A 19,175-nucleotide genomic window follows, 5' to 3' on the forward strand; every position below is an offset into this window, starting at 1 on the left:
TGAGAGCTCCACTGACAGCACCTGAACTGGGCATGCTGCTAACTTGTCTCCACTCCAAGACCCCTTAAGGGAATCCCTAGTCCACAGGATGCAGGCACTGCTTCCCAAGCAGAAGTCACCCAAAGCTGTGATACAAGGCAAACAACAAAACATAAGCCTGTAACAAAAAAAGCACAGAGAGGGTGGGAGGGGAAAAAAAGGCTATAGTGATCAGGCCCAAGGCCCAAGTGATGACTGTTTAAATAGGGGAGGGCAGTCAGGCAAAGCCCACCAAATTTTGGAATACAAATAATTGCAAATGGTAAATGGAAAAGGCATATTGTACATCCCTAGTTCAAACTACAAATAAAGAATTATGCCATAAATGCATTTACCATATCTCAATCTGATGTTTCAATGCCGAAGGGAGCTATTGTGTTGCCATATATATTTTTAGTCTTCTAGCGTTTATTGAAAAAATGCAGAGGTTCAGCTGGAATGTAATCCTGAAACACCAAATAGTGCCCTGAATATGAACACTAACTATTTTTGCTCTTCAAGGTCTATATTCCATTGTAGAACAAAGTTAGAGTCTGATGGCATCTTGAAGACCAACAAAGTTTAATTCAGGGTGTGAGTTTTCATGTGCAGGCATACGTCCTCAGTCAAACTGGCAGTGGAAGTGTACCTACACACAGAAGCTCACACCCTGAATAAAACTTTGGTCTTCAAAGTGCCATTGGACTCTAACTTTGTTATATTGTTTCAGACCAACATGGCTATCCACCTGGATCCATATTCAGTAGTATTATTTTATACATCATTCATGGCTCCTTTGGAAACAGCTGTAGGGGTTAAACTGGGATTCAAATTTGAAATGCAGAATTATATTCTGAATGTGCATACTAGTTTTCTTTTTGATAGGGTTTTTTTTCCAAGTCAGTATATTTAGCATTTCCCATAAGGATGGTTGAACCCTCCTGGACTGACCTTAAAAAAACAGTCCCTCCCAATGCCTCCTTTAGCATCTAACAATCCCTTCAGAATTGTCAAATCCCCCATAGTGTTCTTGACATTTAAATAGGAGATTAAGGACACACAAAATATCATCCTCTTTGGTTATTAAAGGTCAAAGATGTATGTCCAATCTTTTTGGACACACATCCCATTAGGGGAGGGTGGGATATAAATGTGATTTTTAAAAAAAGAAGTGTGTGGAGGAACTATCAAATAAGGCAGCGGGATGCAGAAGTCAAATGTATGGTTTGATATACAAAACATAGAAGTTATTTATTATCAAAGGCAAAACCAGAAATATACATGTCATTTTGTAAAAATAGAAAGCACAGAATTAATTGGTGTGATCTCGCTAAATATTTTTATGTGAAAAAAGAGCAGCAGTGACCCCGTGGGTACTTCTGCCCAAGAACTCCAGACCAAGAAGAATGACCACCAGAATCATCAAACAACAAACCAGTGGAAGACAATAGCTCAGAATCTCCACTCTTGTCACTTAAACTAGTAAATGTACACTATGTTATATTCTCATACAAACTTCATGATAATGAACAAAATTCAAAAATGTTTCTCGCAATTTTTGTACATGATCATCTTATTGCAGTGGCCTCTCTTGAACAAATCTTACATTGTGTTGTTAAACCATCCAATGGATTGAAACCCATGGAAGTTTGCAGCCCCTACAATATTCCTCGAGCAAGCAGAAGAACAAACATTACTTTTTTTCTGTCAACTGCATGAAGTGGAAGTAATTGTATTCCCATCACCACTATAATTTTTCTGTGTACTCAAGACATACAAGGTGTTTCTTCTGATACACTTTCAAAAAGCAAACTAAATAAATTCATGCAAACTGCCTGCTGTATATTTAGTTCCTCCACATGCATAATTGTTACTTTATTTAAAATATATTGACGTATTATGTGTTGCTGCAGACTTTGCATTATTGCTTACACAACCATTCTGCTTTAAGTACATTTTCTTTTCTGCTCTGCTGGATCCAACTCAGTATCTTGTATACTTTTGTGCTACATGTACATATTTGATGTATATGTATGAGATGAACAGCTGATGGAAAAAAATACATCTGAATTATCTGTAAGTCTTATTTACATCATCAATATTTTTATGCCTGAGAAGCAAAACAAATAAAAAGCGGGGGGTGGGGGTGGGCAATGCCTTGGGCCCATTATGTGGCAAAAGAAGGTTTACAAACATTTTAATTAATAAATGTTATTGTGTGATTTAATACCTCCACACAGAGAAGAGATGATAGAGTCCTTCAAAGGAGAATCTTTTGGACAAGAACTGCAGTTCTAGAAAGTGAAGTGAGAGATGCACTGAGAGCAATTGGGAGAAACAAATCATTAGGATTAGATGGGATATCAGTTGTGTGAGCGAGAGTCCCCTATTTTCAATTAGATACGGATGTTGTGATCACTAGCCTGGTTGCCAGGGTGCCTGGAGTCTCAACTCACACACATCTGCTCTAAGATGTGGGTTTTACCCACCATTTTCTGAGAGACTTATGTGGATACTAAAAGCCCCAGCTTTACATCTCTGAATGGGTGCTAACTAGGAGTGAAGACAAGCTCCCAGCCACTCCGCACAATCTCAGCCATTGCAGTGGAAGAAGTCGCACCGCAATGAGCTGTTCCTTGGACTCGCTAAAAGCCTTGTTGCCCACCAAACTAATCCCCCCAAACCTATTTTTACAGCAATTTGGATAACAGTAGAGCTATTCCAAGACACAGAAATGGAGTCCATCAAAATCTTAACAAGAATATGCCAACAAATATGGAAAACAAAACAACAATTTACAGACTGGACATTCCAGTTCCAAAAAAAAGGAGATGTCAAAGGCTGAAGCAACTATTGGACCACTGTATTAATTTCACATGCAAGTAAAGAAATGCTAAACATCTTACAAAAAGACTGTTGCCATATATGAATGGGAAATGCCAGATGTTTAAACTGGATTTAGAAAAGGAAATGTGTCAATAAAATCCCTCAGAATTATATATGAATTTCAAAAGGAAATCAGTCTTTGTTTCATAGCAAAGCTTTGGACTGTGTAGATCCTGAAAAGCTATGGCCGGTTTTAAAATAAATGGGTGTGCCACAACATTTTGATGTGCAACATATACTATGGACAAGAAGCTACTGTTAGGACAATATGGAGAAACTGAAAGGTTTTGAATTGGCAAAGGGGTCAGGTAAGGTGTCATGAACCAGCCAGGGCTCAGCAGCTATGAGGATTCCTCAGAGGAGGAGGGGCCCACAGTGAACAGCAGTGGAACAGCAAGGGATAAGGTTTAGAGGCTCCCTGATTTGCAGCTGAGAGCTGGTGCATAGGGGGCAAGCTCAAGCAGGTCTACTCTGAAGTAAGCCCCAATTTATTCAGTGGATCTTTGTAGAAAAAGCCCAGCAGGAGCTCGTTTGCATATTAGGCCACACTGCCTATCCTGGGAGCCTATGGCTGTTGCATGGCAGGTCCAGCCAGCCAGAGTCCTGGCCAGCCCAGCCGGAGCTCCCCTGTACAAAGCTGGCGCTCTGGTATATGCCGGGGCTACGACAGATTAAATGGAGGCTCAGATGGCTAGAGAGGCAGTGGCGTCGAGCTCGTGACAAAGTGACAAGAACAGCTTATAGGTTGTATGAGGTGGCAGTCAAGGCGGCTAAGAAAATATATCTTACAACCATGATTGCGTCTGTGAACTCATGCCCAGCACAATTATTTAGGACAATTCGGTCTTTAACTACCCTACTGCAGGGTATACCAAATGCTAGGGAATTGGATATTGGCTGTGAGGCATTTGCAAGTTTTTTCGCAGATAAAGTCCTGTCACTCCGCCATAACCTCCCTGCCACCTTGGAAACAGTAAATGAACTCGAGGCCCCAAGCACGTCTTCTAGTCAAGTTTTGGATTCTTTCACTCCACTCAGCCTAGAGGAAACTGACAAAGTACTCTCTACTGTGCGCCCAGCCACCTGTAGGCTGGACCTGTGCCCCTCTTGGCTAATAAAAGTTGGCCGAGGGGAGCTACAGGTTTCGCTAAGGGAAATTGTCAACAGGTCCCTTCTTGAAGGAACCTTCCCCCAGCCTCTAAAAGAGGCAGCAGTTTGCCCCTTTAAAAAAAAAAAATCTTTGGACCCAACTGAATTGGCTAATTACCAGCCGGTATCTAACTTGCCATTCTTAGGCACAATTATTGAAAGGGCTGTGGCAGTGCAGCTTCAGAGTTTTCTGGATGATGCTTCCGTGCTTAACCCACATCAATCCGGTTTTTGTCCTTGTCCTTGTCATGGGATGGAGATGGTTCTGGTTGCCCTCACAGATGATCTCCAGAGGCACCTGGACAGAGGTGGCTCGGCAGTGCTGAAGTTGCTAGACCTGTCAGCGGCATTTGACACGGTCAACCATCAGCTACTGACCTGTCGCCTGGGATTCAGGGGTTGGCCTTGAACTGGCTTTCCTCCTTCCTCCAGGGTTGGGGACAGAGGGTGGCACTAGGAGATGAACTATCTCGATGACACCCACTTGTATGTGCTGCAGAGAGCGGTTCTTTCTCCAATGTTATTAAACATCTACATACACCCCCTCGCCCAGGTTGCCCAGAAGTATGAGCTGGGTTGTCACCAGTATGCGGATGACACCCAGCTGGATGAGTTGCCAGAGGAGGCTAGGGCCCTGCGAGAGCCCTTACAGTTCCACAGGGCCTGCAAAACAGCGCTCTTACACCAGGCATTTACATGAATAGTAACATCTGCAGCAATGGTACTGGCCCATAAGAACACCACCAATGGCCTATTGCACTAAGCTATGGAGATCCTGAAACCTCTGAATATAGCTAACCACCAGAATTTAAATCACTTCCTGAAATTATGATAGTAGCACATGCAAATGTTTTAAATTGTTTTTATGTTCTATGTTTTTATTGTTGTTTATTGTATCTATGTTTTTATTGTTGTTAGTGTCGACCCCTGGTTTGTGAGTCGCCCTGAGCCTGCCTTTGGTGGGGAGGGCAGGATAAATGAACGAATGAATGAATGAATAAATAAATAAATAAGATGGGAGCTCATGAGCATGGATGCAATGTATTTACTAGATGTTAACCATGTGGAAAACTAACCAGATACTTTAAAACCTGACACCTGGACTACTTTGAAACTGAGCTTATGAGTTAAAGAAGTACCCCCAGGAAAGTGTTTTCTGGGGAAATGTCAGGCAGTCATATTGATACACACAGGTTCAGGAGGTTCAGGAGTGTATAGAACAGATCCTGTGCAAGCTAAAGACATCAGTCATAGGGGACCTCCTGCAGATACTCCTCTATACACCTTCCAAGTTCTGCTCCTTCTCTTTCTTTGAAGGTTCATAAATGGAAATGTATCTATTCATTAACCACCACAGGCCTTCATGAACTGCTTGAAAATTTGTGGAAAGTTTGTGCTGCTTGACTTGCCATGAACTAGAGTTTGCGAACCATTGTTAGCCAAATGGGCCTGTTGCTTGTGTGATCTGGTGTGCCAACACCCAATAATCATCACAACCAGTGAGATTTCTGAAGCAGTCAGAACTTTGTTGAAATGAAGGGGACCTTGGTAGCAAACCTGAGGAATCCATTAGTAAGGCATCAGTATCAACTCTTTATACAATATATGACAAACAACTTTTAGACATGTGCAGATGTTTTCAGATTACAGAGTATATATTTCCTTTAGTAGCTTGAAACCAGATATAAGTAGATTTGCTAAGCCTATGGGTCTTTTGCCCTATTTGGAATATCAAGGTTTTCTGTAAGTCTTGAAAGCAGTTTCCTTATCTCCCAACAACAGTTCTGCTTAATTAGCTATGTTCTGGACATATTGTCCTATTACCCACTTTGCCACATCCAGTTTTGTAATTTCTGGAATTAGCTTAGTTTTGCTCAAATGACACACAATAACAAGAAAATGGCATTAGTCTTGCCAGTTTGCCTATCACCATGAACTGTCCAAAACCATCACAAACTTTAGTTCATGCTGGTCTTAAAGGTGCCATTGGACTCTAACTTTGCTCCTTGCAGCTTGGACTAAGTTAACATTTCCCCCCTTTTCTCAGATTTATTGATTATTTACCAGCTCAGTCTTTTTAGTCTTTTTAGTCTATCTAGCTTGTTAGGTCAAGGGAAAAGAATAGTTAAGCCATTAAAATGCCTTGTGTGAGATCCTTCTACACCCTTTTCTTGTTCATTTGTCCTTTATTAAAGACTAAAGTATATTAGAAGTATGCAAGTAAAAAAATGACTATCTTATTGTCTCCCTGTCTAGTGGCCTCCCCCCCGACCACCAAAAATTCCCTTTCTCTGGTAGCACTGTCATATTTTTCGTTCTATTTACTGTTGCCTGGTCATTTAAACTTTTGACTTGCTGGGTCTCTATGTCCTAAAGCTTCTGCCAATGTGTTTTCATCATGAAATTGCTGAACAGTCGGGTTAGAACTGATAAAAGGAGCTGTTCTTCACCCAAAGGGTGAATTCCCAAACATGCGGAATTCACGGCTACAAGAAGTGGTGGTGGCTACAAGCATAGACAGCTTCAAGAGGGGAATGGATAAGCATATGGAGCAGAGGTCCATCAGCGATTATTAGCCACAGTTTATTGTTGGAATTCTCTGTCTGGGGCAGTGATGCTCTGTATTCTTGTGCTTGGGGGAGGGGCACAGTGGAAAGGCTTCTGGCCCCACTGGTGGACCTCTTGATGGCACTTGGGTTTTTCTGGCCATTGTGTGACAGAGTGTTGGACTGGATGGACCATTGGCCTGATCCAACATGGCTTCTCTTATGTTCTTATGAAGCAGAAAAATTACACATCTATTTCCAGTCTTGCCCAGGCTTGTTCAGTTTCTGGTTTCAGGCTACTACAAATGGCTCCTCTCTGCTCTGTTTGTCTCAGGCCTCTCTTAGTCTAAACAAACCAACCAATCAAAAAGACAAATATGTGGGTTCTAGATCAAATCAAGCCTGAACTCTCCTTAGAAGTTAACAGGGTTTTGGTTTTTTTTAGCAGGAATGCAAAGGAACCCAGTTCCTGCTGGTTTGGTGTCAGGGGGTGTGGCCTAATATGCAAATTAGTTTCTTCTGGACTTTTTTTAAAAAAAGCTCTTTGTGAAACAATTGTGATATCAGAGGGTGTGGCCTAATATGCAAATATGTGCCTGCTGGCCCTTTTCTACAAAAAAAGCCCTGGACGTTAAAATGATCAAACTGAGGCTATCACACTTTGGTCACATCATAAGAAGACAAGACTCATGGAAAAATACAGTCATGATAGAAAAGGTTAAAGGCAGACAGAAAAGAGGAATACCTAACGCAGGATGGATTAACTTGATAAAGAAATCCACAGCCCTCACTTTGTAAGTTCTGACCAAGGCTATTAACAATTCGATCATTAATTATAGGGTCATTAATTCATAGGGTTGCCCTAAGTCCAAAGCAACTTGATATCACTTAACACAAACACACATTGTCAAGTAATTTAGTGGAAGATCTGATTTTCTAAACACATAAGAACTCTCATTTTGTTCTGTGAAAATCTGAAGTAAATGTTAATCCCATTTGTAAAAAAATTCTAAGGAAGCTGGGCAAATAAACCTCCTGCCTTGATATCATTTTAATCTCTCTTAGAAAGCTTCCATGCCCTGTTTACAGTTTAATTACTCCATGGAAATGATTTGCTGTTCCATTTGGAAGCACTTTGGTTAATTTAGTAGCACTGTGGGTTGTAAGGGACTGCTCTAACTTTGTAATGCTCATCTGAGAGTTAACTGGTGATATCAGTGCATATTTGCATAATTTTAAAAACTCCATTAAGCCACATACTTTTCTCACTGCTGGAAATCTGCCCAGAGGTATGTCTAATGGCTAAATGTAGTCTCTTCACCTGCTGATGAAAGAAAAAAATAATTTTTAATATATGTAGGCTATTTCAGACCATTTTTTTGGGTAACTGCTTCAATTTGTGCAATACAATACTTTTGATGAAACACTCTACTACCTGTATAGAAACATTATGACCAGCTGTTCTGGGCAAGATCTTGGTACAGTTCTCCCATCTGTATATCTCAAACTTCATTTGCATTTACTTCTCTGTACCACTTCTACTCTTGATAGCCAGCATGATGTAGTGGTGTTGGACTAGAAGGAAAGAAAAGGTCCCCTGTGCAAGCACCAGTTGTTTCTGACTCTGGGGTGACATTGCTTTCACAACGTTTTCACAGCAGACTTTTTGCGGGGTGGTTTGCCATTGCCTTCCCCAGTCATCTACACTTTTCCCCCAGCAAGCTGGGTACTCATTTTACCAACCTCGGAAGGATGGAAGGCTGAGTCAACCTCGAGCCAATTACCTGAACCAGCTTTCGCTGGGATCGAACTCAGGTCGTGAGCAGAGGGCTCTGACTGCAGTATTGCAGCTGTACCACTCTGCGCTACGGGGGCTAGAAGACCTGAGTACAAATCTCTGCTAAGGAACTCAGTAGATAACCTTGAGCCACTCAATTGTGTTCTAAAGTATTTCATAAGGGTAATGGAGGAGAAAATTATATGCTTTCATGAGAAATATGTGATAAAAATGCAGTCAATAGATAATGTCTTTTCTACTCTTCAAACCCAATCATGGAACCTTTCATCTGCTTCATAGTTACACAACACAATTTATTCCAGAACCAAGTTAATTTCTTCCTCGGTCCCAGAACTCAAGCACAACTGGTACCAAAATGATAGTTGGCACTGGAATTTTGTACAGAGTTGGCACAATACCATCTGGTGATGGTTACATTGGAAAGCACACAAGAGGCACATCTGGTTACGGAGAAATACAAATGAATGGATAAGTAAAGCAACATTGTCTTCTACCATATATGAATATAATCTTTCTGAGTGGGACTCCTAATGTTTTCACTTATATTTGATTCATATATTCCAGGCTCAATCCACAATGTTCTTCAATAGAAAGAGGTAAGGGATGGGAAAAGCAGGTAGAAGTGGAGAGCCAGATTTCATAATGCTCATTGATCTCAATACTCTCCTTGAAGTCTTCTGGAAGGTAGGGAAAGCAGGTGGTAAAAGTACATGTGGGCTGTGCAAGTTCCAGAATGCAGGATACTGACTCTCTTCTATATAGTAACAGAGAGGCAAGAAGGTAGTTACCTAGATTTGTTCTGGAGTTCCTGGGAAGATATATCCATGTGAAGCATATTTCAACTCTGCATCATTAATTCTTAGTAACATAGTCTTTTCTCCGTTAGTTCAAATTAATAACTCTACTTGGATGAACTTCTGCCTAGGTAACTTTCCAGCCCTACAGACAAAGTATATTTTAAATATAAATATATCTTATTTCTTCATCATCCTTCTTTTCCTTCTTTTTTCTCATTTCCAATCAACCAACAATTTGGATAGGTAGAGTTTAAATTCTGATTCCGTCCCTTGCTTTGCTTATTAAATTCAATTGATGCCAGCACACCTCTCTTTAAAACCACTGCCAGATTATGAACTAGCAATACTTCTTCAATATAAATTATCAAGTTCCAAAACTGCAGGAATACTTTATTATTTACCCACTATATACAGACATGCTATGTACCCTAAAAAAAGGGGGGGGATACAATGTAAACATTTTGGAAGGTAAATAGATTTAATTCTAGTTGGAATGTATGGATATTATTTTTAAAACTGATCTTTAACTGACTGTTCTTTTGTAGCTTTTAATGTTGCATGTCATTTACACACAACTGATGCAAAAATAATCTGGGAAATGTGTTAATTCTCTAGAAGGAGACAGAAAAGAAACTGAACTTTTTTATTAGTTGAAATCATGAGGATGAGAAATTAACAGATGCAATCCTAAACGATGGATTTAGTGAAATCCTAAGCAGAGTCATACATTTCTCTTAGTTATAGTAGGGATAAGTGTGTGTGTGGAGAAGACTATGAGTTGGATTAAAGTTGTTTCATTTTGCAGGGTTGACTACAGGTGAATATAGTGCAGACTATAAGTTCGAGCCTTGTATTCATTAAGAGCCACTTGTGCTCACATTTTTTAAAAAAAACCATCTGCAGTATTCTTGACAAGGGCAACTTACCTCCTTTTTCAACAACTCTTTGCTAGTAGATAGCTGACACTGTATACTAAACTATACATAAAGGAATTGTGCAGAATTAACGCAATTCCAAATGAACTATAGCAGTACAAGTAAATGTATGAAAGGGTAATACAGAGAGGATATCAAGATTAAATACGGTCACTGTACATTTGTTGCATTTTCTAGCATATGAAGGCTTTAAGTATATTTTAGAAAATGTAAATTTAACATCATCTATTTCTGTCAATATATATATATATAAATATATATAAATGTGAAAAAAGTTACACCGACATAGAAGAGTTAAACAAGAGATGGTCAGTGCATCTGGTAGCATGAGCACTGAGAAGATGGAGTTTCACCTTGGTAAACCAAAACAAAAACCAAAAAAACCTTGTTGTTTGCTGGTATTCCAGCATCAGCTTCCTAGTCAGCCTGTGAAGCTTTCCCCAGAATGTGGGCAAGTCAAGAAAAGCATGACAGCTGCCCCCATGTTTCCTAAAAAGTCATAATAAAGTAAGTTTAGGAAAGCTTCCAAAAATGTAAGAAAGTTCACAAGAGCACTACAATGCTGTGTAGAAGCAGGCAGGAGGACACCCTGCTTCCTATCAGCCAGAACATATACCCAGTGTGAAACTGTCTGATGTGATTGATATAAACCAGGTGTTATATGTTCATTGTGTAAGATCCCTATTAACATTTTGCTGCTGTGTGTTGCACCAAATTGAAGTTTCCAAATAAACAGCAGAGGTACAGAGTGCATCAAAGTAATTCAACCAGATGATCATCAAGGCACTTGTCACAGCAGCCAGGTCAGCTTTTTGAAGGGAAGGCACAGGAGGCAAAACTAACACAAGCAAAAATATCTTTTAAACAATGAATCTAATCCTTCAGGGAAAGTACAAACCCATCCAGAATACGCCAAACTTGTTTCAGACCTGATCTATTATACTTATGTGGATTATGTTTCAATTTATTCTCCATCATTCACTCCTTTATGATCCCCAGCCACTGGTTCAAGATTTCTGCCACTTCCCTGAAATGTGATGGAAAGGAGAGACAGAGTTTTGTATCCCTGGCATGTTGATTACAAGCAAAAATTTTCTGATCACCTCCCCCAATGGTTTCATGTGGATGTTAAATAGCATGTCAAAGGCAGGCAAAGAGAAACTGTGTTGTACTTCAGATGAGACAGTCCTCTTTCAAAAGTCTGAGTATGGCGCAATGCGTAGCAAAAGGAGAAACACTGAGCAGAACAATGCTTGTTGCTGCTATCCTGTTGGATGGGAAAAATACCATTTCATGCTTGTATTTGTAGATGTTGAGTCACTCTTAGCCTTTGCTGCTTCAGCCTCTACTGCCAGTCAAGAGAATGAAACAAGATAGCAAGGTGCTAGGATGAATTGTAAGACTGGAAGATTTGCAGCTGGCACTGGAGGTCAACAATAGGCCTCAGATTCAGAACATATAAGAAATTTACAGGTGTTGATTATGAAAATTGCTGATTGTGATTATGAAAGCTCCAATTGCTTATCTTTATGTAATAATTATTATTATAATAATTATATTCCAAATAACATTCATATGCTTAATATCAGGGCTTTTTTTGAGCAGGAACACATAGGCATGCAGTTCTGGCTGGCTTGGCATCAGGAGGGCTGATAACAGACGGGCAGTTTAAGTTATTCCGGGATGGCAGGCAGATGGATCAAAAAAGTGCATATACATGCACACATCTGCCTGCCATCCTTGTCCCACACGTAACCCATCCTGGGCTGGGTTGAAGCCACCTCAGGTGGCTTCGAGGCACTTCCCCAGCCATCTGGAAGCACCCAGGGAGCAACCAAGAGGTGCACGAGCATTCTGGAAGCTTCTCCAGGGTGCACTCAGCCCATCCCTGTTCCAGGGGTGGGCTACATGCTATCCAGAAGCTCCCAGCCACTCCTTTTCTGGCCAGCTCACTTCCAGGGTGGCTTGACACCATCCTGAGCCAGCCGTCTGTTCTCAGCTGAGGTGTAGCCTTATATTCAAATTAGTTCCTCCTGGGCTTTTTTGTGTGAAACAATGGTGATGTCAGGGGTGTGGCCTAATATGCAAATGATTTCCTACTGGGTTTTTTCAACAACAAAGCCCAGCTTAATATTATGTGACTATTTTTGCTGATTTCAGAGAAAGCACCTTGAGAAAACAATTATCTTAAATCCCTTAATTTTCTATGATCATACTCTGAAGGACCAAAAATATCAAATTAAAAAGAAAAAAAAATGAGGGGGGAATCAAAACATAATATTTAATTTTGAAAGGTTGGTGGATTGAGTATCTAAGAGTGAAATCCTAAACAGAGTTGCACTGTTCTAAATCCGTTGAAGTCCATGAGCTTTGGAGGGTATAACCAACTTGGAATTGTCTCTGCTACTGGTTTCTGTGGATCAAACCTGCAAATCTAGCAAGATAACCCAATTCTCTTTAGAAGAAAAAAGAGGAGGAGTCTGGCATGTCCCTTACATGATAATTGATATTTTCTTATTTCATTAAGCAGAGAGAAGGATATAAAGTTAATTACAGATCAGCATGCTGCCAGTGAAACATTACAGCTCTTTGCTGCATCCCACAGAGTAGGTTAAAAAAGAAAACAAAAAAACCCCTAGCCTTCTCTTATTAGACCTGAATATGTTCAGGTGGAATAAACAGACACAAATTTGCTGACTGCCCCAATTTTAAAATGAGAGGTCAGACATGCAATAAAACCAATAAACAAGGGACACCCAGTATGTGTGCCTGCTGAATTTCAGAATACGCTTTTATGACCTCCTTTATCTTTTTTCATTGGTAGCTTGTTAAAGCACAATCCATAAACCACACACTCCAAAATAGCACTGTCTAATTCAGCAGAGCTGCTCATCTTTTGAGCACAATAATGTTATGTTGTAATTCAAAATGAACTTGCCTTCGAAGTTCATGCACACCAAAAAAGGGGGGATCTGGACTGAATTTGGCATGTCTGGCAGGTCTGATTCTTGCTCTGAAAACTTCAGCAGCACTGCTTTGGTTATTCTTCTGAATATTAATCCTTGACCAGGAAACTTCCATTGTTGCTACTTCTCATAGTAAGAAACTCTCAATCAGAGAAGCTAAATTTCATGAGTCTTTTCTTTCAAAAATTGTCATTAAAATACGCCTGCCTATTAAATTCTGTCAAGGCTGGAGGCAAGCTGTTTTCATAGACATGCATTAAAGTCAATCAATCAGGAACATATCAGCTTTGTTTGTGCCTGAAAAATGAGTTGTTAGGGTTGAGGAGCCAGGTCACAGTCAGTAGCTTTACAGAGCTAGGTTGGAATCTTACTGGGACATTGCATTGTTTCTAACAACATTTCATCCAGGAACACGGGTTGAGTAAGTGGCCTCTACAAGCTTCGCTAATGGAAAAAAAAAAACTTTCCTTGGTCATCTTCTGTGATGGCACTGAAGTACACTTCAGATCAGGCATTAGGTTAAGTGATTTGAAAGATTCTGAGTGGGATATGGTTGCAGGTTTCCTCACCTCGACCTGCTGAGAATGATATATTTGTTCAGGCAGCTTTTTCACATTCCTGTAAGAAGAAAAAGACTGCAGATTTTACTCCACCCTTCTCTCTGAATCAGAAACTCAGCGTCTTACGATCTCCTATATCTTCTCCCCCCACAACAAACACCCTGTGAGGGGGTGGGGCTGAGAGGGCTCTCCCAGAAGCTGCCCTTTCAAGGACAACTCTATGAGAGCTATGGCTGACCCAAGGCCATTCCAGCAGCTGCAAGTGGAGGAGTGGGTAATCAAACCTGGTTCTCCCAGAAAAGAGTCCGCACACTTAACCACTATGCCAAACTGGCTCCTGAGTATTCAAATAGGGACACTTTCCCCATTTACTTACTTTATCTAATAAGACCCTTGTCCACTTTTAATCATTTAAAGTAGTTAAATTACCATATATATGGAGCACAGCCTTTTTGATGGCAGTCCCCATACTGTGGAATGACCCCATTGAATCTATATTACTCCTTGAAAGCAGGCTAAAATCCCTTTATTATACCAGGCATTTGGGGACTGTAAGCTGTTGAGATAGTAGTCAGTTTAACTTCTATTTTTAATGTTTTGTAGGATTTTTGCTGTTTAAATGTGTGTATGACTAAAATTGATTTTCCTCTCCTAGCCACCAAAAGGTAAATGAAGAAAAGAAAGAGAAAGTTGACACATAACCCATGCTGGTTTATTTGCTTTTAGGTATGCCAGCTTCCAGGTGGGACCTGGGGGAAATCCCTTGGCATTACAGCTCATCTCCAGATCAGTTCCCCTAGAGCAATTACATGCCTAGGAAAGTGGATTCTGTGCCATTGTACCTAGGATTGCCAGCCTCCAGGTGGCACCTGGAGATCTCCCACTATTACACTTGATTCCCATATGACTAAGGTCAGTTCACCTAGAGAAAATGGCTGCTTTGGAGGGTGGACTTTATTGCATTACTAACTGCTGAGGTTCCTCCCTAAACCTCACCATCTCTAGGCTCCACCCCCAAGATCTCCAGGTATTCCCAACCTGGAGCTGGCAATTCTAATCTTTGTACCCCACTGAGGTTCTTTCCTTCCCAGATTCTAGGAGTTTTCCAGCTTTGATGTAGCAATCCTATTAGCAGTCAGATCGTGCTGAGGGGCAGTTTATAGCCAGAAATACCCATCTTTACATCACCCCAACATCCTGATTCAGCTTCCCTATCACCCTTGCCATCTGGTGCTTGTAGGGCCATCAGACCTCTCCCATCTCTTTGTTTACCTCCGGTAGAATGATCAGCTCATTATCCTCTGGCAGTGAGTTGTCTCAGGTAGGTTACATTTTGCCCTATAAACTCTATGGCCCCAGTGATGTGTTTTTGGATCCCCCTCACCCCCTGCCCACTTGTGTGTGCGTTCTCCCTCACTTTCTGAAATGCTGGCTGCTTATCCTTTTGACTTTGCTGCTTCCATTGACCACTTCAAGATTGGTAATTATAACTCACCCTACAAGACTTTCCCCTTTCCTCCATGATTCTCCTAGTTAGCTCTTGTATGTGTTTGCTGTAGTCTGTTTTCTTTTTGTTTCAATAATAGCCTGGATATTTCAAAGAGTTCTCATAGAGACAAATCACTATGTACATAGGTGGAGATTCCAGTTGCCCCTCCTCTCACATAGTCTCCTATGCTAATTTCCCCAAACTAAGAGGAGATTGTCTATTTTGGGTAACAATCTGAATCCCCTCATCCCCTGCCAGTGGATAAGGTGGACCTAGCAACCCTATTTTCTATTCATAAGTTTCTTTACTTAACTTGCACTTCCATCTTTGTATAGTGCTTATTGTGATGGCGTTTAAGCTAAATCCCTGCATGGCTTATTTAAAGTTTTTGTTTTTCCCCCACAGACGGAAGGAAGAGACAGACACAAGGGTATGGGTACCTAAGAGCCACTTTTTATTATTAAATTAACAGCAAAGGCTATAAACATAACAGGCAGCACGGCAGGGCCAGGGGTGAAATACCCCTCCCCTGCCACATGACGGGCGAGCCACCCTGCCCCTAGGTATAGCCAAAAAGCATGGCTTGTACCCGGCTGGCCTAGCAAAGGTTATGCCCTGGAGTTCCATCCCCCATCCGCATGGCTGAAGGGTGGATCAATCCACGCAAACCCGAGGCAGTCCGCTTCATCACTCAACTAGTCCGCATGGGCCAGGAATGATTTAGCTAGACACCGTGCCCCAAAACTGGGGTGCTATTGGTGCTCACCGAGCTGCATAACGGAAGTTAGGCAAAAAACCCAGCCACTGCAAGAAAGTGGCCCAACCCCCCCCCCCCCAGGGCTTTTTAAATTTCTAAATTGGCTTTGCAGCGAGCTCGCTCAATCGCCTGTGGATCCCATGCCCCATGCCATACCTGGTGCGGGATCATGGCCGACCACACAATCAAAACCTGAGGCCAACGACTCCTAATCACTCAAAAGTCATCCTTGGCCTGCAGCACAAGGGCTTTACCCTTGAGCAAGCCTAGATTGTTTCCTCCCAAATGTATCACCACAAGATGTGGTGGCACAACATGAATGTTTTCAAAAAGCAAGGGCAACAGTCTCGACCAATGGAGACCCTGCCATCCACGCCACTCTATGGTAGCCCACTTGCCCATCTATGACCTGAACAAAGTCCTCCTGACCCGATGGGCAGCCAGAACACGAATCTGTGCCCACATATGAGGATGCGTTGTCTCTCCCCACGGACAGCAGCACATGAGAAAGGAAGAAAACAGTGAATAACCACACCCTCAAAAACCTGATGCCAGTTACTGCAGTGCCAGAGGGCAGATATAGCCTTTATAGGCTGAGGAATGCCACCTACCAAGCTTCTGAATGGATGGTGGGGAGTACCCCAGAGCCGCCGCCGTAGAAGCTGCCCTTATGCGGAAAGAATGAGTGCCAAACTTAACCCTGGCGAGAGCTTTGACAGCCAGAGACCAAAACTGATGCTTCGTCAGGGGACTACTGTCCCCATGCCGGAACAACAGACCAGACCCAGAACCGTGGGCAGCCAGATAGTGCGTTAAAGCCGCTACAGGACACAGTTCCCCCTCGGAACAGGTGCCCAAACTAATAGTGTTCCCCCGCTGCAACTGGTCAGTCTTAGAGCGACGCACTGTAATATATGCTGCTCCATCAGCAATGCGAATGTCTTGGGCCAACAAGGCCCTTCCAGAAACATCCCCTTTGGACTTAGCTACCAGCTCACTCACCCGGAGAGCCCCAAAATATATCACCAGGGAAGCAGCATGAAAGAGAGGTGTTTCGTACTCTGACTGACACACCTGGCCCCATAAACTCCTAAGAATTGTGGGTGAAATTGGCTGCCTTGCATCCGACCTAACCCCGGCTTCTCTGGCCCACCCTTCGAGCAGGCAGGCCACCCCAAGACGCTAGAGGGTTAGCCAAATTAAAACCCCAAGCCCAAGGCTGAGGATTAATAAACACTGCAGACTGGCTATTGGCCACAGGACCAAGCTATATTAGTGCGTTGTACAGACTCTCCCCTACCAAACTGCACACCTTGCTGGGTGTCCACATCAGGAACTTCCACTGGAAGAGGCGATGCTCCATCCGTCTCAACAGGGCCGGACCTGCTCTCAAGAGAAGACAAGTGGTTAAGAATCTCTTCTTGCAACTGTTTCCTATCAGCAGCCTTTTCCTACAGCAACTGTTTCCTATAGCAACTGTTTCCTATCAGCAGCTTTAGATGAAACACCTGTCTTACCCCCAACCTCTGTGATAAGGGGCTTGCCACTAGAACCCTCCAAAGCAGCCAACCTGGCTAATACAGACTGCTCAAAGGAGTAATCCTCATCATCAGTTGACATAGGCTGAGGCGCCAGGCACTTATAAGAAACTGGCTGGCGAGACTGGGATTTTGGTGCAGGGCTCTTGCCCTTTGATTTTCCTTGCCCCTTAGGCATGGCTAGCAAGCCCAATATCTAGCCTGTAAAAAATGGGGGCGGGGGCTCTAAGCAGAGACTAACACAAATAGGCAGAAAATGGCCACCGCCCTGCCTAACAACAGGGGAGTAATAAGCAGGGAAAATGGTCGCCGCCCTGCCCAGCAACAGTCCAGACCTCCCCACCAATCACGACAGGGCAAATGAAGAGAGCCCAAAGCTAGACCCCCTAAACGGCCAGGACAGCTGGACCGCAAAAAGAGAACATTGGGGTGGAGCGAGGGGTCGAATAACCCAAGCTGCAGTGCCCACCTCCGACTGCAGACCCACCTCCAATATCCCCAGGTACAGAGGGGGAACAACCCCCGGGAAAACGCAAAGAAAAATGCTGGCTGAGCCCAGCCAGCAGCAAACCGCCGCACCAAAATGCGCTTCCACCGCCTTCACGCAGCCAAAAACCGGGTGTTTACTGTCCCTCAATGCTCTGAAGTGCACTCAAAAGAGGCTGTGGCCACCAGGAAACCCCCACCACTGAGCTACAGCCCATTCCTCTGAAGAAGCTCAGTCGAGGGATCACCACTGCGGCTCGCTGCGGCACGAAAACCAACCTGCGCCGAAAGGCCCCGTGCCGGGCAGGACAGGAGGAACTTGTCCAAGTTCTCTGCTCCCTGAGCACAAGGCGAAGACTGGGAGGCAGAAGCAGAGATAGCCATTAAGGCGTACCTGCTCTGCTCTCACCTCCCATAATGCCCTGCCCACTCCTCCTCCTTACGAAGGGGCAAAACGGCCCCTGAAGATAAGGCTGTGCAGCCTGCCTCCAGTTGGGAGCCACATAGTACCTGTTATAAGTTTGAGGCTTCATGAAGTCACTTTATGTCACACAAACACAGTACATGCAGTATTCAGCATCTGGTCATGGTTAGCAAAAGTATACTAAAGAGGCTTCAGGTACTTTAAATGTCAAAGACACTGTGACTTTCCTTTACAAAACTATATTTGCAGAGACATGTGCTTGGGTATGTGTAAGAGAGTGAGTTTGTGTTTGAAAATAATACATACTGCCAATTATTATTATAACAAGCACATACACAAACATAAATTGTGACTGAAAATATCTTTCCATCAGTAGCACTGAAATATCTATGCATGTCAAAAGGTCAGGTACTGATTGCATATTGATTTAAATGCAATTTAGATGCATCCATCTTTAGGGTATGATCATTTACCATCAGTTTGGCAAGGACTAGTGCAAGGATATCGAACATCTTTCTCTAAATATTATGTCATGTTGTTGGGAAACTCTGGGAAAAATTAGAGTGTGTTATAAAAGCCTTAAGTGGATAGCTCAAAACCATTTCTTCAGAACCAGGACAAAATAAAGTTAATGTATTGCATCCTGTCTGTTGTAGAGGGGAAAAAAAGGTCTTCCATATTTAATAGAGATTAAAGCTGCAGGGTTAGGGCACAATCCATCCCAATGTGGGCACAGTGCCCACACACAAATAAATTGCTATGGCACTCAATAGATCCCCCTGTCCTCACCCTAGTGCACACAACACAGAGAGATCAGAGATTCTGT

This window comes from Heteronotia binoei, chromosome 7 (genome assembly GCF_032191835.1).
Source record: "Heteronotia binoei isolate CCM8104 ecotype False Entrance Well chromosome 7, APGP_CSIRO_Hbin_v1, whole genome shotgun sequence".
Taxonomy (NCBI): domain Eukaryota; kingdom Metazoa; phylum Chordata; class Lepidosauria; order Squamata; family Gekkonidae; genus Heteronotia; species Heteronotia binoei.